Below are 21,535 nucleotides of genomic sequence, written 5' to 3'. Positions count from 1 at the left end.
AAATAAGAGAGCAGTCATTAATCAATACTTTTCTTCCCATCTGAAACAGAGTGGAAAACAGAGCTCTGTGCCTGTCAAATGGGAGTGGAAGTTAATCTTTCTGAGGAGCTTTTTGGTGGTAAATGAAAACAGCAAACAAAGTTGAGGAGCAACAATGCCATTTATTTGTCCAGATGAGAAGCCATGAGGAGGAGATAAGGCAATAGTAATGGAACTGTCAGAACAGTCTGGAAAACCAAAAGAGCAAAACAAAATCAGTTTTTATTTCAACAGCTAATTTGGGACAAAAGGTCATTGGGGGCAGCAAAACCCAAATTTAATCGCTATTTCAAGTATTTACTGATACGTGCCAGGGTATGTGTTTATTTATTCTTACTGGATTTGGAGATGTTTTTTTAGCTACTAAAACACAGCTTTCCCTTTTTCATTGAGCCACAAGATAAGTGCAGTAGCCCTTAGGGAATCTTGGTGCCCAGGGAGGTGTCACACAGAGCCTGCCCAAGGCTGAGAAATGTTTAAGTGATGCTTTAAACTGGGACTTAAGTTTTGATGTTGTTTAAATGGATGCTGGATACTGTGTGTCCCTACTATAGAGCTACTTGTGCTGTTGTAGCATCCCCAAGTTAGGCTCCCTGGGCTAAGCAACATACGGACTTTTGGTTCTGCAGGAATTGTGCCTGCCCTCGGTTCACCCAGTTATTGGAGATTGGGTAGATGTATGTTCTGAATAGAATTGGGATCTGCTGTCTGCTGTGCCCACCCATCCCAATGCATCTGTGGCACGTGTGCTGTCTGGTGGCACCCTGCCTGCACATGTAGGGTGACAGCTGCTTTTCAAGGGTTTTACTTTGAAGAAGATGGTTTCTTTCCTGCGCTGATTTGAGCTGTCTCCTGATCTATCTGTCAGAGAGACTGAGAAGTCCCATCTTTGGCTAATGGTACTTGATAAGAATTGGGTTGTAGCAGCTCCTGTGTGAATTGTGAAGTCTGCTCTAAGTGACTGGCACCAGGTGTGAGGGGTGCGCATTTCCTGTTGGTGGGTAATGAGGCATGATGCTGTACCAGCTGCTCGCCATGCTCTGTCATACCCTGCTGCTCTCTTTGAAGTCAGTCCTTCGGCACATCTTTCTACTGGTAAGTGTTAGTTATTAGAGGACCTACAGGATTTTTTTCTTCTCTGTATCTTTTTATTTATTTTTTAACCTTTCTGCATTGTTCTGTTTCTGGGTCTTTTGCCATATTCTTGCCCTGCTGCTGTCCCTGTTTCCACACAGCGTTGTTTTGTTGGTCTCATGCTGTTAAATAGTGATCTGACAGGGCCCATAAGGATAGAATTCTGACAGGGCCCATAAGGATAGAATGTGGCTCGTCACTCTTTTGGGTGGGGGGGTGAGGGAGCCTTGGGGGGGAGGAAGGGAGAAGAGAGAGGTTCAAGAGGTCAGATGATGCTCATTAGTCTAAGTATGTCTGACAGCCCTGGACACCCAAAGAGGACAGTCATGATGTTCTAGTGTTACTAATACAGGGTCTAATTAAGTTTATATTAGTTTAAATGAGTTCATTTCTTTATCTGCATGTGAATGGGATTCACTATTTTCTCTTTGAACGCTGTGAACTTGGAATCATGGACTGTTTGAATCTGCTGACATCACTAGGGTAGAATGTGTTAGGTAACAAGGGCTTATTTAATTTATTGTTGTTATAAATCAGTTTGGCCAGTTTGACAGCTGGACTTTAAGGCTGGGGAGGGATGAGACATCTGTGCTTAAATCCTACATGGTTGCTTTTGTGGTAGTGAGAACTGGATGAGGAGTTGTGCAGTGGGCAGACCTGTGGAAAGGTCTGTGTGTAGCTGGGTTATTGGGCTTTGTCTTGCGCTGACACAACTGGCTTGTGCAAATGCTGTGTGTCTGTGTGAACAGAAACCTACTTCTAAGTGAATATCCAACTCTGTTGCGAAGCTGGCAGCAGCAGTAACAGCCTCCCATCGCACAAATGGGTCTTAGCAATGTGCAGCAGATGTTGCCCAGTGGCTGACAGCTGCATTTAAAATTGCTTATGAAACTGGATTTGGGATTTTGTGAATTAAGCTGAACAAGGACAAGTGCTATTTAACAGTCTGCTTGCTTCAGTGGGGAGTTTTATTTCTGTTACACTGAAGTTCTATCGAGTAATAACAATTCAGGCTCGGAGTACGGCTCTAAGAAATATGACACTGAATCGCACCTGGATCTCAGAAAACCAGGGTTACTGTTTTGCATGAGCCTCATCTGAGTGAGCCAAACAGCAAAGTGAATGATGCAGGGATCCCTGATGTAGTCCAAGACCCACAAGTGCAAACATCAATGGAGATGTTTGGAAATAAAACTTGATAAAAAGAAGGATGCTGGGAATACCATCTGAAGGTGCAAGCAATGGTTGAAAGCAGCTTACCTGAACAGGGTACGCTTCCCATGCTCAGGAGATGAGACATGGTAGCGAGGCATTATGGCAGTACCTCTGGTTCTTTTGTCTCTTTAAACCTGTGTTGTTCATTCTGTGTGCTAGTCTTGTGTTCTTCTGAAGTACCATTTGGATCACTTCAGGATAAACAGAAGTGGGATGTCATAATAAACTGTGACTGCTTCAATGGTGAGGAGTGACTGTGCTGATGGGAAGGCAAGAAGTTCTGGAAGTGACTCCTAAAGAGAATATCCTAGCTTTCTTGAGCCCTGGGACTGTAGCATGTAATAGAGGCAGAAACTTCTTATTATTAAAGTGCAGTCCATGAAAGATAGAGCAGTTAAATGGAAGGTAAACACACACAGTTCCAAGAGATGTCTTATTTTGCCATGTATTGCTTCTCTTTGGAGAAACTCAGGTTCCCAGCTCTGCAATGGTTGCTCTCAGAAAAAATCCAGTTTTTCTTGCTTTGTTGTGTGGGTGCAGCGCCCTGCTTTGTCATTGTCCATTGCCAGCATGATGGGGATGTCAGGGAAAAAAAACACTGAGGAGGAGGTAGGATCATCTCAACTGCACTGCCACACTAGCTCGTACTTCTCTGAATTGCTTTTTCTTTTTAAAGAAACTGGTAGGATTTGCTGCTGTATCATATGTTGCAAACGCTTGTTGGAGGAAAACACAATGATGAAGCACTGATATCTTCTCTGGTTTCAGAACATGCCTTGGGAATAAGGGCTACACACTTGTCAAGCTTCTATTTGTGCTGAATTAAGTAGCATCAACTACAGAAGATCAACAGGACTGAGTAAAACACATTTTCCCCAGAAGGTTCCAGTTTTCAAAGGAATCTCTTTGAACAATTTGAACACAGAATCTCCTTTTAAAATGTTGATGTTTGATAAGTAAATGGAGGGATTTCCACTGGAGAGATGAAGGTCTAAAGAATCAGCAGAAAAACAAGAAACAAAGATGTTGGTAACTTCAGATGTGTTTGATTCTTGTATGCAAATAGCAGGGTGATGTGAGAGTGTGCAAATTGCATTCCTTGCTATGTCTGACATGCACAACACTGAAATGGTTCGGAATGTTTTCACGCTCTGACACGTTATTTTAAGATATCACTTAGAGAAGAATCCAAAACATTGATCTCTTGTGGATAAGTCTTAAAAACAGTACTTCAAAATATATACAGAAATGGAAGTTCTTCTTTCCTTGGCAAAAGGATCTTACTGTGACTAATAAATATCTTAATTAACAAGTACAGTACAGAATCCTTGTAAATATTTCTTTTGAGTCATGTGCTTATTGCTTTCAAATGGTTTGAAATTCAGAATATCTGTCTTTTGTTCTTTTGTCAAAGAATTACGATCATCCCTGAGCAACATATCGTAGTTTGTTATATTTAGAACAGGTTGTTTTTCACAAATTCTTTATTTCCAGCAGTGGCACACAATTGAGATGCAAATTCTGGTTATTCCAGTTATTTTTCATAGCTCTTGTCTAAATGCTTAATGTTGAATACTATCCATCTTTTGGAAACTGCTTGTCCAATTTTCAGGCTCCTCTTCCTGTTAACAAGTGCAATTAATGTGCATATGCTTTCCTGAAGTACTGGGTGGCTTGAAGGTTGAGCTACTGATGCAGCTGTAGTATCTACGCTATCTGCTGTGGTAGGTGGGCAGGGCTCTGGAAACTTGGGTGTTTGCAATGAGGAGGAGAAGTACAGCAGCATTCTTGATTTGAAGTTAAATGCCTTGGTGATGCTCACATAACACTGGTACTGAACATTCAGGAATAGTTGTAGTCTGGGGATTGACGTTTTGATGAACTTGAAGCTTTTGTTAAAGCTTAAAAAAAAAAAAAAAAAAAAAGCATGTGATTGAATTTAAAAGAACATGTTAAAACCATCTGCAAACCCTCAGATGAAAAATAGATTTAGTCCATAGTTTTTCCCAAAAGCCACATAGCCCTTCCAGCATCACTGTGCGCTACTGGAGAGCTGGTGTGCTACTGGAGAGCTGATAAGAGTCCATGTGATGACAGGATTACCAAGGCACAGGCGCCTTCTCGCTTTTATTTTCACCTAGGAGGCTGTCACTGCAGGAGGCAGCTGCTGTCCTGTGTGCTCATCGTCTGTGCTGGCTGCCCCATAGCCATGGATGGACCTGCTGCCTGTGCTCCTGTGCTGGTGCTGCTCAGCTCCAGGCTCCCCTGTGCTGCCAGGAAAGGGGAAGATCTCAGGGTAGGGCCCCCACACTGGGGTTCAGAGCAGTTTTCACTGCTTTGGGTGAAAATGTATTTGATAGTCGTCCAAAAGCCGCCGCTGTGTGTTTTGTGGGACAACTGTGGTCTCTGCACTTGGAAATCCGTGAGGATTTTCCAGACATCTGGGAAGGGAGGATGGAACAGGATATCCAGCTTGTGCTTCTGTAGAGAAGCCAGCGCTGAATTTAAGGTGTGTCTCAATATTTTCTCAGTGAGTCAGTTGTAATGTATTCAAACTAGATGCGTGCAAGGAGAAGATTCTCTCTTAACAGCACCATTTAATTTTTTCCTTCTTAGCTGCAGAGAGCTCCTAGATTTTGCTTCATTAATTAATAGTGAGCAAGGAGTATGACTGATAATCACCAATTCTAGGTCTTACTTTGGATATTGCAAATAGTGCCTTGGCTTCTGTTATCCTTTTCTGGCAGGGCTAACGTTTGACAGTATGGTTTTATTGAAAAGTGAACGGGGAACCTGTGTTCTGTGGTCTAATCAGTAGCTTCTGTGTTTCTGCCATTTCTACCCTATGTCTGGGGCGCTTAAATGGTTCGTGCAACACATCCATGAACTTGGAAATTAAGAATGATTCTATCAGTACATTTTCTTGTTAAGAAAATACCAGTATTTTGAGGGAGGGAGAGGAAGAACCCCCTGAAATAAGTTGCATATATGCTAAGGCCTGTGTTTTTAGAACATCTTCTCCGTATAAATCCTTGTTATGGCAGATTACTGAATAAATAAGGCACTTCAGAGGCTAACAGGGATAGAATATTTTAATGATTTTAATCCTTGGATGTGAACCAGAACTGCCATCCTGGACAGGTACGAATGGTGAAAGCTAAGTTGTCATTTTATGTAACTGCTGTAAACTTTGGGTATGATTATGGGAATAATTTTACTGTATGCATAGAAATGTAGAAACTAATAAAACCTTTTGCAGTCATTGTGTGTATTTATGTGCTGTTCACCTTCTAGAAAAGGAGAACTGAGAGCAGTGTTTGCTGATGGTGAGGTACATTCTCTTTGCTTGTCCTGTTTACCTTGCTTGATTTCCAGTTTATAAGCTCGACTGGGAAATTTTGGTTTGGTTTTCAGCCGTTATCTCAATGCTGAAACTTTCTCAGTAAAAGTGAATGAAAGAAAACAGGCAGGCTGTGGCCATGCAATTTGGCTCCCAGTGCACCTACAGCACTGCTTTGTTTGACTCAAGCAAGATCTGGGTTTGCTATGCTACCATGATAGCTTCTTCCTTTGCTGCACCGATGCAAAGTGCTTGGTTAAGATCTGTGCGCTGTGCTCAGATGTTGTTCAGGTAGCTGCACGTACTGCAGCTTTCTCTTACAAAGGGTGATCTGACTTTTGGTTCTGTCCATTTCGAATACTTTCTCCTCAGGGCAGCATTATCCGGACCCTTGGGTCAGTTACTGCTGCTGCTGGCATGTTTGCCTTTGAGCTGGAAGCAGTGCAAAATAGGCACTAGCCTTACAGACATCATCAGCTCAATGTACCCATGTATGAAACTGTGACTGAATTTGATCTGACTGTAGTTGGCTGATTGTTGCTCGGTAATTTGCTCTATTGAAAACAATTTTCTTCGTTGGTCAAGTGCTGAAGTGTCCCATATTAAATAATAATGATTATAGCAGTGCCAGTTGTGGGGTTTCAGTATAAAAACTTTTCTTCCCAAGCATGTGCATCCCATGTCTGCCCGAGGGCTACAGATGGCAGGGTTTTGCTGCAGTCTGCTGAAGGCAAGAATCCTATTTGTATTGAAACAGGAGTGTTTTGTATCCTGAGCTTCATAAGATGAAACAGATGAGATGAAATTATGTCAGATTTGTTCTTCTGGACTTTTGGGAGCAGTAATAAAGCTGCTGACAATGTGGACAGTAGCTGGCCTTACAACATCACATTGCTAAAGGGAAGTGATGGGGTAAGAGGTACCTGAGGTTTGCAAGGGATAGTGGGAAAAGCTTTCTATTTGCAGAACAACCTGCTGAGGTTTGAAACCTGAGGGAGAGAATCTGGGATGGTGTTAATTAGAGTATGGGTTGATGACGAAAGGAACCTGAGCACCGAGTTTCATAGGTGAAGACAGCTCATTTTAAACACCTATGTCAAGAAAACACCCATATTACGGTTACCTAACAGCATGTGTGCTTCCTGATGTGACGCCTGAGTTTGTACTGTAATTCTGGGCACATCAGGAAGATTCTGCTTTGACTACTTGGGGGGGAGATGTGGAAAAACCTTGAGACCTGGACAAAATAATATCTAATTGCTTGCTTTGTATGGTTTCAAAACAAACAAACAACAACAACAACAAAATAAAAACAAAAAAGGCACCTTAAAGATTGCTTTGTGAGTGTTGTACAGAGGGCCTGCCTGAATTTGTCTTGGCCAAATACGCCCACCTATCCAAAGCCTGTGTGTGTCACTGGAAGGAGGGCGGTAGAAAGTGATCTGTCTGTGTTGCAGTCTGATTGCAGAAAGCTGCACAATGAGTTAGGGAGAGGTAGAGATGGTCTAAAACATATGTTACTATAGCGCAAGCAGAAATTGAACAGTGGGTAATGGGATTTATCAGTAAGAGACAGCAACTCCTTTCCTGAAAGACTGTATCCTTCCTCTGCATAGCAGCAGAAAACCAGCTGCAAGCAGGGAGGGGTACAGCATGAAGCCCAGTTGCATGGGCAGGGATTCACCAGAGACGAAGGTACCAGGTCACTGCCTTAAACAACAGCAGCAGAACGGTGTGGAATGGAGTTTCTGCACACAATCTTTGTAATGTGGTGTCTATACCTAAAAGAATGGTTTACATTTGTGATGTTGCTCTTGAATCTTGTTGGCTTCGCAGAGTTGTATGAGATTACAGAGTGCTACCCCCTGCTAAAGCAGGTTCCCTGCAGTAGATTGCAGAGAAAGGTTTTGAATATCTCCAGAGAAGGAGGACTTAGTACACCTCTGTTTATTCCATACAGGTAATTCTGCTGTTTTGACATTGATGCCTACAGAGTGGTTGCAGCCATTAGTACAAGCTTTGCATGGTAATGCATCTGACATCCTTTTCTTGTTGTGCTGTCCTGTGCATTACTTTGTTAATAATCTTATTGGAGCTTTTTGAAACCTGCAGTTACACAGGGCTCTGTGATAGATGGGAGCAGCATTAAGGGATTAATGAGTTGAACAGAATATTTTGTGATTCCTTGAAATGTCAACATGAGCATGCAGCAGGACTCTGCCGGTTAGCTTGATTCAGTCTTTGGCAGGCGGCACAAGGCATTATCCTGATATGCTGGAGGCTTCAACCAGTGGAAGGACTCAGCGTCAGAGTTTCTGCAGTACAGGATCTGTTAAAACGTAAACCTCTTTAGAAGTGGGACCAAGTGGCTACGTCCTTTGCAAGTATAAATTTGACACAGCATGAAAGTACTTACTTCCAAGTATTTTCCTTTTATGTTTTGAAAAAGTATGCTGTAAAGAGGCTATTCAAGAACCAGAAAGTCAGCTGAAATGATGAATGGGATGCTCTGAGCTCCTTGCGTTTTCAAATGACCATGTGCTAGGAACCACTCAAGTGAGTGGGACTTGCTTGTGTGGTTGAGGACTGCTTTCAACAAATACAGTTTGCTTTGTCAGAGCCCCGTTTTCTTTTTTGCTCATGGTTGCCACAGTGGTCAGTTTAGGGTTGCTGGGGCAGTTTTCCAAGTGTCCACATGGGTGACTAGCCTTAGTTAAATCCAGACCTTCTGTTCTGAAAGCTCCTGCAACTTTGACAACATCTCCCTTTTAAAGGGGGAAAAAAAAAGTTGGAGGTGAATTATATAGTGTAACGATTTGAAATGTACTGAGACAAGCTCTGTGCTCAGCACCTGTAATTATAAACAGCATTTTGATCCTGAATAGGGGGTTTTAAAAGAAGGCTGCGTTCAAAGCTGCTCATTAATTATGTTCCTCAGTGTCAGCCCTTTTAATAAAGGAAGAAAGTGCACGATGTGTTCTTCTAGCTGAAATGCAAATACAATAGAGATAATGCCACTTCTCAAGGAGGGTTTGCTTAATATGAGAATGACGCTGGTGCCTACTAATTAAAAGTTCATCTGTGTGAAATGCGTTCTCTGTTCCAGGTTTGAATTAGTTTGCCATAGCTACTTGTGACAGGTCTCAGGGCAAGGCACACAAAAAGCCTTGCTATGTTTTTCTGTCTTTCCCCAGTTAACGTTTACACAGAGTATTGTTGTTAATCTGCTGTTTCTGTCACGCTGCAGCATTCATACGAGGGACTGAGAGGCCACCAAAGACTCAGTATTTCTATTTTATTCGTAAGAATAAAAAAACTTCCTGATTTAGAATGTTTATGAATTCTAAGTTCCATCCACTTTCACATATGTCTCTAGTGTGGCTGCAGAAATAGACTGAATGCTAATCAACCCTCGAAGTGTAGACAGTGCCTCTTTTGTGATGTTGCTGCACAAAATGTTACTCAGATTTTTAATCCGCTTGACCTCAGTTGCATCTCGATGATGTATCACAGACCAAAGAAGCTGTTAAAGGAACCTTTTAACATTGTTGAGTCAAATGGCTCATTTCAGGAAATACTGGAATAAAGGGGGTTTGTGCAGCCTTTGTGGCTGCCTTCTGCATGTGTATTATAAAGCAGTCTTTAATTATGTGATCACATTATTGCTTGTTTCCACGGAGCTCCTGCCTCATTAAGTGCATGATATGGATGTTGCTCCAGTTGGAAACAGCTATACAGTGTTTTCATTCTATCTCCTATATTTTCAGAGCATGTCGTCTTTCTTTTCTGTTGTCTGCAAACTGTGTAAGGTTGTGTTGTGAAAATCCCGGTGTTTCCATACCAGTCACTCTTGCATTATCTTGCTACTTTGCATTTAGGAATTTGTATTTCACAGCCCTAGTATGAAATGGGAGATTTCACACATGCTTCAGAGGTGGAACAAATCTGTGAAGCCCAAGTCTCTCTCCTTATTGGTGACCAGTGATAGCTGCTTGGGCAGTCTGCAGCGGTCAGTGCTCTGTGTGGCCTTGTGAGCTGTTTAGGCTTGGTGATAAAGGCAGGGCACCACTTCCACACTCACTGAGGGTCGCTGAGCCTTTGGTGATGGAGCAGCTGGGATCTCTTTTTTATTATTGTTGTGGGGATAGCTAGGGCTTCTGGGCTGTGCAGAACGGAGCACATGTCGCTTTCTGTCAAGAGTGCCCCTGGGGTCTCAGGAGCCCCCCAAAGTATCTGATGCCCATGCTTGTTCCAGATGAGGAATTTAAATGTTATGGCAGAGAAAACAAGTTTCAGACAATTGTCTTCTCACCGAAGGCTTCCAGCTGTGTTATCTCTTACTGCATTAATGCCAATGAATTGGGAATTCAGAAGAGCAGGGAGTAGAGTTAGAGCAACACAGATTGCTATTGAAACTCAAGTCTTTTTTTGTTGTTTTGTTTGATATTTTCATGCACCATTTTTACCCTTGAAGCTTGTTGAGTCACGTCTGAAAATATGTTTAAGCATTAAAAAATGGTATAAAGAATAACAGGACCAGTCAAAGAACCAAATGGAAGCTTTGAGGTTTTGTTGCTGCAGGAGCACCAGAAGCGTGCAGTGTGATTTTGGTGTGAAAATCCCTGAAACTGGAAGATTAAAGTTGAAAGGATGTGTGTGGCATATAGCCCCTGGGAAGCTAGGCTCTCAGAGTCCATTAATGAAACGGAACGTGTATTTGCTCCTTTTTGCACAGCAGGAAAGATATTCCACCTATCTGCTATGTTGTTTGCCTATTTAACTCTGACTATAGATTATTTTTATGTGCAAGCAAGCTAAAATATGTTGACGTTTTATGAAGTCATTGGACTTATTGTTCAGGTAGTAGGAGATATTTTTGATACTATCACAGCACACAAGGAACAGTCTTCTTCCAATAAGAAGTATACTTTGAAATTTCTGATGTTCTTTACAGAACCAAAAGATGCATTTGTTCTTTTTTCACGTGGATGGCTGTCATTGTGCTGCAGCAGTAGGCTTCCCATGTGAACCTTGGTCCAAAACACGGATTAGCCCAGTGTATTGGCAGTGACATGTGCTTCATCTGCAGCTCCTGCCTCTTGGCTTCATCACATGCGATCAGGCAAGCAACAAAAAAACCCACCTTGGACTGTCTGTTTGCTGTAGTAGGCAGATCAAGGGAAGGTAAACGCGCGAGGCAGGAAGGAAGGTGCGATGCAGAGCTCGGTTGTGGAGGCAGGTTCCTCGAGATAGCTTTGTCCTGCTTACTTGCTTTTTTTAGAGCATCCAGTGAAGGTGGTGTGCTGCTTCAGTAAGTACCTAATTTAGTTAGATTAGCCTAAATCTCCTTTGCAAGTCTTCCAGACATGTTCAACAACTGCTAGCTTTATACTATGGGGGATTATCTCCTGTTTTAAGGCATGTCTGTGTCGCAGATCAGTGTTAGCACTACTGGGTTGACAGCTCTGACAGAAGAGTTCTGGAAAATGTCTGTGGAAGCTGAATATCCAGTTGCTCTTTTTGCTTGTCTGTGATATGTGACTTGTCTCAACCGAAGAGTAAGCACAGCATTGGATCATGGTTTGTTCCCCAGCTGCTTCGGTGTGATGTCTGGTACCTGGGCTCATCCCGCTGGGCTTCATCTAAGGTGCTGCCAGAAGAACCTGTATGCCGAAACCTCTTTCTCTTTGCTGTCTCTGCTAAGGTGATTTCCTCCAACAGAGAAGCATTAACATCTAGAGTCAAGGCAGCAGATTTTCCCGGGGTTTCCTGTCCCACCCATTCACAAGGGCTGCTGGCGGTGAGCACAGCAAGCAGCTTAGCAGGATTGCTGTCACAGTGCTGGCTTGCCTCTCCTTTCCTTCTGAGCAGCGCAGCCTTTGTGTCGTTGACTTTCATGGCAGCTCAGTGCTTTTAACTGACCACCAGACCAGACATCTGAGACCTCTTCCCAGCCCCTGCAGAGCTTAGCCATCTGTGCTACCCTTCCTTTTTCCCAGACTACATTATTTTGCAGAGCAAACAAAACTGTTTAGATCAGTTTGTCTTTATTATTATTGTATTATTATATTTTTAATAGAAAGAGCTGGACTGATTTTGATTATTACAGTCTTCTAGGTTTAAGATCGATAACTTCATTTCAAGCATCTTTGTTAGACTGATAGGTCTCTAGTTCTCTGGGCTGCCATGATCCTGTTTCCTTTCCAGGTGGCTCTTTGCTTATCTGATGGCAGCACTTCAGGGCTCCATCTTCCACGAGCTTGCAGTTTCAGTGGTTTCTTTCATTAGTGTTTTCGCTTATAAATAATTACAGACTACCTCAATCTGGTCCAGCTGATTTACCAACAGGAGGCACCTCTCGATGTTCCTTAAGCAGCTCTTTCTCCATTTTGGTTTGCACTGTAACTACTTTGTTTTCCCATGCCACAGAATAGTTTACCTTTGTACTTTGATTACCTCTTCAGCACTAGTCTCACCTCTTGTTTGGTGCTGCTGACTTGTGCAGTTACTTGAAATCTCTTTCAGTATTTCAAATTAGTTATTCCTGTTACTTGTTTCTGTTGGAAAAGCTGGTGCTGTCATTTCATGGTCACCATGGCCCAATCTCACTTCTGTCTTCAGATTTACAGTGTATCATTTAACCAGAACCACCTGCATCTTCTAAAATGAAATGTGCCCAGTGTGTTAGAAGTTATGTTGATGCACCTAACCCAGTTATCCTGGTGAAACAGGCTCTCTTCATAGCATATGCCCCTTTCTCAGGGCTTACGTAGGCTAATACCAGATAGCAAATACCAGACAACTTGGTTTCTCTGTGTTGGGTTACTTGCAAGTTGCTAATGCATGTCTTTAGTAGCCAGATCTTTAAGTGTGACTCCTTGCAGGCACGCTTCACATAAAATATGATGCTATTAGCAAATATCACTGTAGTTACAGGAAAGTGGTAGATAAATCACTCAATATAGACATGTTCTTTAACTCCTGATTCTTATTAGCCAACAAGCATTCAGAAGACAAAATGACAACACCTGGCAGTGCTTACTAGTTTTCTCTCTGAGTCAAGCAGTTGGCATAGTACTTTATTTATTATCAGTCTTCTCTTAAATGTATCCTGGGTGTTCACTACTGCCTGTATGAGTCAGGGCTGTGATTCTGAAAATTTGGAGGTTCTCAAGGCAGGATTTACAGAGAGTAAGTGAAACAGAAGAGTAAATACATGTCTGGTCTGTGTTTTAGAGCCCTACTGCCTTGCTAGCAACAAGTCTGTGTTCCTGTTATTGTGACCCAAGGTACTAGGCTGAGCCTGGTGTCTCCCAAACTTTGACTCCCTCTTAAAGGTACTTGCAGTTCTTGCTGGAAACACCAGGCTTGTGTTCATCTCCTTTAGGTGCTCATCAGAAACTTAACAGCATGGAGCCTGCTGGTACCAGCCCTACTTGTGTCTTGCTTTGGCTGTAGACTAGAAGCTCTTTGGAGATTAGGAGGTGCAAAGTGAAGTTTTGCTTAAGAGGTGAATGAATACGCTGTGTAAATCATTAAAGGTGATACATAGCAGTGTCTGGACAAGTAGCATCTTTCTGAAGAATGTCAAATCTTTGGTGCATGACACTGCCCCTGGGGGTGGGGCCTTAGGCAAATCTCATTTAGCAAGTCTAACCAGCTTAGAGCTGATTTCCGTCTCAGACATGTGGAATTAACCAAAGATAATAGGGACCACGCCTGGCCAGCATATTCTAAGAACTGACTTTTCATTTTCTGGTATTGAGAGGAAAGAAGAAAGAGCTGAGCTGTTTTCTTCCACTTTTCTCTTGGCTTTACTTTTGCTGAACAACAGCAGTGTGCAATGCAAACCTGTGCATTTTTCTTTCAGAAAGTCATCTCGTACTGAAAAGCAGGAGTTAGGGATGAGATCCTTGCTTTCTGTTCATGTTGCAGTCATTCCCTTGTGCTAACTTTGACAAGGCACTGAATCTGCCCTTCATTTAGTGTGTTTTGTTTCTAAGTTGGGTGTAGTCAGCAGCAAGATTCCTATTGTGTTCAATGATAGTACCTGCACTTGTGGGTACTCTGAGACATGGCAAACTTGACTTAAAGTACCAAGTGCTTTTATCTTCACTAGCATTTATCATCTCCTGGTATTAAGTGACTATTTGGAACTGCTTTGTTCAGCTGTGGTTTCTTAGCCATCTTTTGGTAGAAGTTAGTTGTCCAGGTGGGATACGTGTTGATTAAGAGTGATAATACTGGAAAATAGTCTTTTTTTGTTGGGTTTTGACGTGAAGGTAGGAAGGAAATTTTGCCTGTTCTTCATCCTTGTTAGGCAGTTTGACTCAATTTGTTAATAGCAACAATTTGCACCATGTGGGTGCTTCACTCCAGCCCAACCTTTCCTAGGGTTTGCAAAGCAGTAATTAATTCTCACTTATGCTGCTGTGATCATCTTGAGATACGGTGGTACCCACAGCACAGAATAGTTATCAATGTCTTTGTTTGCTGATTCAGTTTACTTCTGTTTTTTGGTGTTACCATCTCGTTATTTTTGGTGAATCACTACTGGGAAACATACATACATAAATGGTGTTCTATTTACAGGTTGTCTCCCTTCTGTGAAGAAAGAAGGGGTTCAGTTTAAGTGGACCTGACGCATTAGAAGCCATCGGTGTAGCTCGTGTTTCAGTGAATTCTGTTTTTCTGTGATGGTCTACATCACACGAAAGGAGGCGTTCTGAGCAGCCGAGCCTCTGCAGTGTGACTTGGTCTCATACATACCAGGGGATGTAAGTTAATTTGGTGTTATTTTGAATGTTAACAAAAGCAGAGAGGGAGGTTATTTTGTTACTCACAGGTTGCAATTCAGGAATTACAATTCAATTTGAAACAACAACAACAAAAACCTTTCCCTTGCTGCAACTAACTGAGGGTTTTTGCTTTGTTTCAGACTGTGGAAACCTGAGCTGAAGTATCGTGTGACTTACAACGTGATAACTACACCAAAAGTGAGTTTTCTGCTTTTGTTACTCTTGTATCAATTTTTCCAGATGACTGGCAATGCTGTATGTCTTTGTCTTTACCCCCATGGATTGCCTGGTGAATCTCTGTGGCTTGTTCAAGCATCAGTTTGACAGGATTCCTCTTACCCCTGTGTGCGTGTGTTTTGAGGATAGTTTGAACAAAGGCATTGAGTATACTTCCTGGGCTGTGCAGTGGAGGACTTGGAAGTGCAGAGGTGGGAACTTAAGTGAAAAATAAAACTCACTGAAGTGTTGCCAAATTCTTTTTGTGCAGGTGTTGGTTTTCCATTGGATATGTCTGACTTGCAGCGCAAGCTGAGCTATCCAAATGCAGGTGCTACTGAGTACAAGTGCTGTGAGCTGAAACTTATGTTGTGTTTTCCTTTTTTCACATTGCAAATGTAGGGTTTTTGGTTGCAAACAATGTTTTCTTCAGTGTGGACTGTTGACTCGTCTGTCAGTCTGCACACACTCACTGTGTTTGAAGGACTGCTCCTCTGTTTTGTTGAAATGTTTTGTTGAGGTTGTTTACAGATTACTCAAATCTGCAAGGCAGCACAGATGTAAAAAAAATAAATATGCTGATAGTTGAATTTGTCACTGCACTCTGGCATTATCTATTTAGAGAAAGGTTTGTGTAATGGATGCAGACAGCTTTTGGTTATTTAAAGAGCACAGATGAAAAGCGGCACAAAGAGAGTTGGTAAAGACCATTCTCACTTAATTTAGTTGTCCTCAGCCCCAAAAATACTGACCTTAGCTACTTGATGTTTTCAAGCACTGGGCTTATCTGGTGACAATATGCAGCCAAGATTAAGTTATAGTTGTATTTTCTTCTATTTTTCCAGCAGCTGATACTCACTCTGTCTAGAGTAGGGAATGGAGTCAAAACTGGGACATGTGTTACTTGCGTCTATGTACTGAGGGTGCTTTCATCTGGCTGTGAAGTTTCTGCTCCACCTGCAGCCCTTTCCCCCCCTGTCCTGAGTTACAGGGGCTCCAGTTGTCTTATTCACTACTTTCTTTGTGTGCTACTTGGTCATAGGATGAGAGTGCAGCCTCCAGTTGCCAATAGATGTGAAATGAAACTGCTGGGTCCTGCTCATGGTGTTTGTTATTCCTTGTCCATCCGTCCAGTGAATGGGAGACACTTCTTTTTAGATGCTCCTTGTCAGTCTCTGAGTGTCTAGGCTTTTTGGGGATTATATGTGATTAATCATGCAGAAAGTTAAATAGTCAACAGTATCTGGGTCATTGAAAGCAGTAATGAAGCTAACTCTGGTGGGGAGAGAGAGCTGAGGGTCTGAGCTTCAAGTGTATCTAAAGCTGCTTGATTGATGTTTTTTGCAAGGAGCAAAAAGTGGACTTGAAGGGACTTCATCTTGCCTTTTAATTCACTAGTGCAAGTCTGAGCTTCAGAAGTCTTGATTGCAGGTATTGAATATGCTTTCTGCTTTTACTGGGGGATCTTTGCAAACAGTGAGGCATGTAATCAGAAAAGTCAATGCAGGCTGGGGAGTTTTTGCCTGAAAGGTTAAGGTGAACTGTCTGCTCCTGGATATTAGTGGTAATTCAGTTCTGCCTGTAATTACAGCAGAGTGTCAGTGACTTCAGCTGTTTTTGAGCTGCTCAGAGGTTACCGTGGGAGAAGTTGTGTTCTTGCATAAATGGAGAGGAAAAAAAAACACCTTATCCTTATTAATCAGTAGCCTGAATCCCCATTTGAGTTAGCTGATGAGACAGCTCTGGCTGCAGGATCAGCCCCAGACCAAGGCTGAGTAAACCTTTTAGGTTCTTTTTTTGCTGTTGTTGTTCTCTCTGATGGTATTTCCTTCTTCTCCTGCATAAATCTGAGCCACATTCAAATTGTAATTTTTTCACAGCACCCTGTGTTCAGTTCTCTCATGTCTTGATAGCCTTCCTTACAGCCCTTGCTTAACCTTTTACACAGCTCACATCATGACACTGAAAAAATCTTGATGCATTTCTTGCACTGCTTTCTGGACTGCCCCAAAGCACTTTCCATCACCTTGCTCATCGTGTAGCAGTTTTAGATCTTGCACAAAGGAATGAAAGCAAGACAGTTTCTCTCAGGCCTGTCTGTGCAAGCTCGGGCACATATTGAACCTAAATATTACCTAATTTCTCATACTTGCATGACAATAAAACCCACATACTCAAAACAAAATCTGAAATGCCAGTGTGGTGCTTGCTGTGCTGTGAATCTGAAAAATGAAATCAAAGCATGCACCAAAAATGTATTCTTAAATCTTGACCAAGTATTTTACAGGAGGCATATGAACTTCTGTAAGAAATAATTTCCAGATTGATACTAATTCATGGCTAATTAACCAGAAGACAAGAACCCATGTTACCTAACTGAATGTTGGGCCTTTATGTGTGGATATTGCTTGCAAGACAGTCTTCAGCCCATGGATCAGCACCTCAGGAGACCTGTGAAGGTCATATGTGGTTGAGCCTATTCTGAAGATCCTCTGTCTTTCTACTGAATCTGGGAAAAGCCTTTTGTTTTTGCAGATCTCTGTTCTCTGTCAAGTATGAGGTATGGAAAAATGGGTTGAGCTTGTGTTATAAACATCCTGTAAACAGAAGGGAGAGCTACTTGAAAGTTTACCTTTGTGCTGTTAAGAGTTCTGTCAGCTGTGATCACCACTTACACTATGAAGTCTTTCCTACTTCAGTCTTTAGTAAATGCTATTTTTGTCAGCTTATCCCATGAAAGTGGCCTGCTATACAGCAACAAATAAATGATGGTAAAAAGCCACTTGATCTCTTGAAGAAATCTGTCATCACACCAGCATACTGGATCATCAGTTCCTGGTGTAAGGTAAATGCACCTCAAGTTATTTTACACAGCTGTTATGTAGCCTCATCAATAGCATTATCTCCCACATTACAGCTGGAAGCAAACACTGAAGGGCTTCAGCCACACTGCCAAGCTCCTAGGGCACGGATTCCTCTAGAGACCAGTGCCAGGTGTGCTGTATGGGAGCAAGGACAGTATGACAAGGATGTTATAGTGGGGCTGGCTCCTTTCACTATGAGATTTCTTCTTTGATGTTCTTCTTTGTGCTGCATTAAAAAAAAAAAGCCTAAAATTGCTAGGCCCATTTCCCTGTTGAAGGCATTACATCCTATCCAACATCCTTGGTTTGATGCTAAGGGCTGTTAAATACCTTGGCTGGAAAGAGATTGTGTTCTGTCATGTGAGACAGAAGCGATTTAAACTGAACCTTGGCTGCACATGTTGAAGTCACGAGGAACTTGAGCTTACAGAAAAAGAAATCCAGAAGGTTGGAAGTGCTCCTTACTTTGTTGTTCTTAGCGGTCCTCTTGTAGGCAGAGGCAGAAATTGTGCATCCAAGGAGCTCGTGTGTGTCCCGGTAGCATGCTTGCATTGGGCAGACTTGCAGGCTCTGGGGGCAGGAGAGCTGTGGTCTAGTGAGTGCGCTGAAGAGTTAGAAAAGCACCTGTTCTGGGCTGCCTGCAGCCATTCAGGAATGAGGCCATCGAGCTGCGGCATTAAGCAGCCCTGCCTTGTAGGCTGAGCATCTGCTTTCAGAGCCATGTGTCGCTCTCTGTGCTAATATCTGGGGAAGCAGGATGGGTCCCATGTGAACTTCCTCCTGAGAGCCAGCGGGTTGGACAAGGACTGGGGAAACCTGTCTGCCCTAGGGAGGAAGTGAGGTAGGAAGTGTTGACAGAGCGCTGTGCCTGTAATATCTTCTTCTCTACTACTGAAGGGAACATTCACAGGAGTGGAGCCAGATTCATTTGCTGTGTTGGCTCCCATGGATTTCTGCTTGGCGTGACTGTACTGAAGGCAGCACCAGTATGTTAGTGTTGTGCTGCAGAAGAGCCAGCTTGCTTTGTGGGCCTTCAAATGATATGTCCAAAGCACTGCTCACTTGTGTTGTTCAAAGCCTTAGATGGTATATATACAGAAATAGGTGTGTTTATTAAGGGCAGTGTTTTTGTTGCCTTAGCTTTCATAAAATATATAAAGATGCAGAGTTCTAGAAATAAATAAATAAAGCAGCAATTTTCTGAGTGATAGCAAATGTTTGAGTTAATATTCTACCCAACACCAGATGTGAGACCCAGAGGCAGGGCCAGAAAAATATTTATTGAAGGAGTATCTGGGGAAGATGTTCTTTTGAGGCCTGCAGCTCCTGAGCACCAGTTAGTTAACTAAGGAAGTGTTTGTGGGTTGGTTTTAATGACCAATTCCATTGCCAGCAGTGTCTTCAGGAAACAAAATGAGCTCTCCCTCCCCCCCAAACCAGCAAATGGAAGGAACAGGTGGTACACAACTCTTTGTAAAAATAAAACAACACATATTGTAGAACTACAAGTGTCTGCTTCTGCTTAATGATAAGTCTTCAAACTTTAATGCATTTAATTTATGTGGAATAAATTACTTGACCAGCCATTAGGCTCTTAGAATAATTTGTGTTTGTTTTAATCTTTCAGTAATTCAGTGAGGGTAAAAACATCCCTTGTAACCTCTTTCATTCCATACCAGGAAGGAAGTTCAGAGACAGGAGGACAATAATTTAGGTTAGGTACTCCTTCATAGGAATGAGTGGGAGTGGTACTCTTGACTTCAATGAGAGTAGTAGCCAGGCCTTTCTGTGTAGGTGTCACGGCAGTGATGTCTTTGGAGGTAGAGTTAAATGTGTCTTTTAATTCTAACTTGAAAAGTTTAAATTAAGCAAGTTGAGTCTCCTCTGCAAGGGAAGGTATCTTTTATTTAACGGGAAAAAAACAGGCAAGTTTGCGAGTGAACCGTGAAGGCCAAGATACAGGTTTCTATTGCCAAATGCTTTTCTTCCTACTTTTTTTCCTTTTATCTTCCATCTATAGATGTTATATTTATGTACCGTGTTTACTTCAGTTACAGCCTTTGAGCTTAGTGGCTGTAACGCCTTTTATAACTTGAGTGTGTTTTGTTGTGTGTGGGGAGAGCATTTTAGTGTGTACAGCCTATGGATGGAAGGTTTCTTACAGCCCTGGTTCATATCCTGTTCATAGATTTTTATCTCTATTCCTTGTATCTCCTCATACCTTTCTACAACTATCACCAGTCGATTGGTGATACATCAAGAGCCTTTCATTGCTCCCACAAAGTTGGCTTTGGCATTTGTTTTTTGTTTCTGTTTTGTCCACAATACCAGTAACAGTAGCAGCAGGGTCAAAACAATCTCAGTCTGGGCATGTGAAGGTCTCACAGCAGCTCTGCTGAGGGGAATGTCTAATTTTCCCTGCAGTTCTTAGTTGGAAGAATGAGTCATTTTTCTTCTTCGAGCTGTTAAGTGCTGCTGGCATAAACATGTCTTGTTATCTGGAGCTTTTACAGCATCTCTTTAAATGTTGCTGCTCACCTTGGAAGCTTGGGGAATTCGCATGTTAATGGGAGCCATATGCCAAATTCTTGAGTTTCAGACTTGAAAGGGGGATTGTGGAGTTCAATTCATTTGTCTGAGCTATGTATAAGGCCGGGAGTTTCTTAATTTTGCAACTTTCAGATGAAGCCTCACTGGTTTGGCGCATAACTCATTTGTATTTTTGCTGTTATCATCTGGTTATGTTACTCCATGAAGAATTAAATACACAACACACTTGAGGATATGGGTACCATTCATCTTTCGTTACCTCTCCTCAGGATACTGCTGTATAGCAGAAATAACTGTTTGTCAAGCTGTTGGGCTTGTAATTCCTAGCATGTTTAGGACTGATGCCTCAAATTCTCATGAAATGAAGTCAGCCCTATGCTTCTAGAGAGTGCATGCTGATTCAGTCTGGGGAGTATGAGCCTGGGCATTGGCAGACCTGGATGTGATATTCCTGTCCACGATTTACCATTTAATCTTGGTCAAGTCACTGCCAAATAAAATCCAGAAGTAATGCCTGAGAATCTTTCTCCTGCTGCAAATATACAAATACTTTGTAAGAGACCTGCAGGGTCCTTTTACACTTTGCTGATTTTTTCCGTCTTGGATGAGGTTATAATCCGGTGTAGTGCTTTGGTTTGCTGAACGTGGTATAAATCACACCTGGATACTGTGATGGAGTGATGGTTGCTTTGAGCTGGGGCTTCCAAGTCAATCTTCTGAACAAGAATCAAGGGGAATTGTATGTTAAGTTTAAATTTTTAAGCTAGGGCAGATACAGTGCTTCACAATGTTGCATTTGAAATGTAGAGTTTTGTAAGCTCTCTTTTTCAGTCTTTAGGTACCTACTGAATAAACAGTGACCTTCCTGCAGGAAAGGCTCTGTGGAGGTGGGGGAACCGGGTGGGGGACAAGGCTCTCAGTGGTTACATGTGTGTATTGGTGCAAGGCTTTTGGACCTGAAACTGATTTGGAAAAACACTGGTCAGGAAAGAGAGCTTGCCCCAAGTTGCTTCCTGTGGAGGTAGCATGGGAGGTGAATGGAAAGGTGCAGTGGTTGAGATGATGCCTAAACCAAACGTACACTGAGTCACAAGTAAATCTGAACTTGTGATGCAGGGGTTCTTGTGGAGGGAGCATGTGTTTCCATGCAGTGTACAGCCTGTGTCTGCTCTGCTCTGGCTTCCTGTGCATGGGAGATGTGGCTTAAGATCCAAAAGAATGCTGTTATGCTTCTGGAAAGGTGCTCAGCTCCAGAACCTTAGTGGAGATCTGTTCTTGGAATGCAGAGGGAGCATTATGATCCACTGTGGGGGGGCATGTATCAAGACACCTAATGTTATCTGCAGACAGGCAAGTCTGCCACCCAACCAGGATCAGCC

At 42.4% G+C, this 21,535-nt stretch overlaps 1 protein-coding gene across 26 annotated transcripts in view; it reads left to right on the top strand.

Moving 5' to 3' along the window:
- MAP2 (microtubule associated protein 2) overlaps positions 1 to 21,535 on the top strand; it is a 188,530-nt gene that overhangs the window by 25,046 nt on the left and 141,949 nt on the right. For all 26 annotated transcript variants that reach the window (XM_072341654.1, XM_072341660.1, XM_072341645.1 and 23 more), the window contains exon 2: positions 14,667 to 14,724. The gene's annotated coding sequence lies outside the window, so the exon portion shown is untranslated. The remainder of the gene's footprint in view (positions 1 to 14,666; positions 14,725 to 21,535) is intronic.

The sequence above is a fragment of the Excalfactoria chinensis genome, chromosome 7 (assembly GCF_039878825.1).
Source record: "Excalfactoria chinensis isolate bCotChi1 chromosome 7, bCotChi1.hap2, whole genome shotgun sequence".
Taxonomy (NCBI): domain Eukaryota; kingdom Metazoa; phylum Chordata; class Aves; order Galliformes; family Phasianidae; genus Excalfactoria; species Excalfactoria chinensis.
Note: the sequence above shows the minus strand (reverse complement) of the source record. Positions and strands in the feature narration are given on the sequence as shown.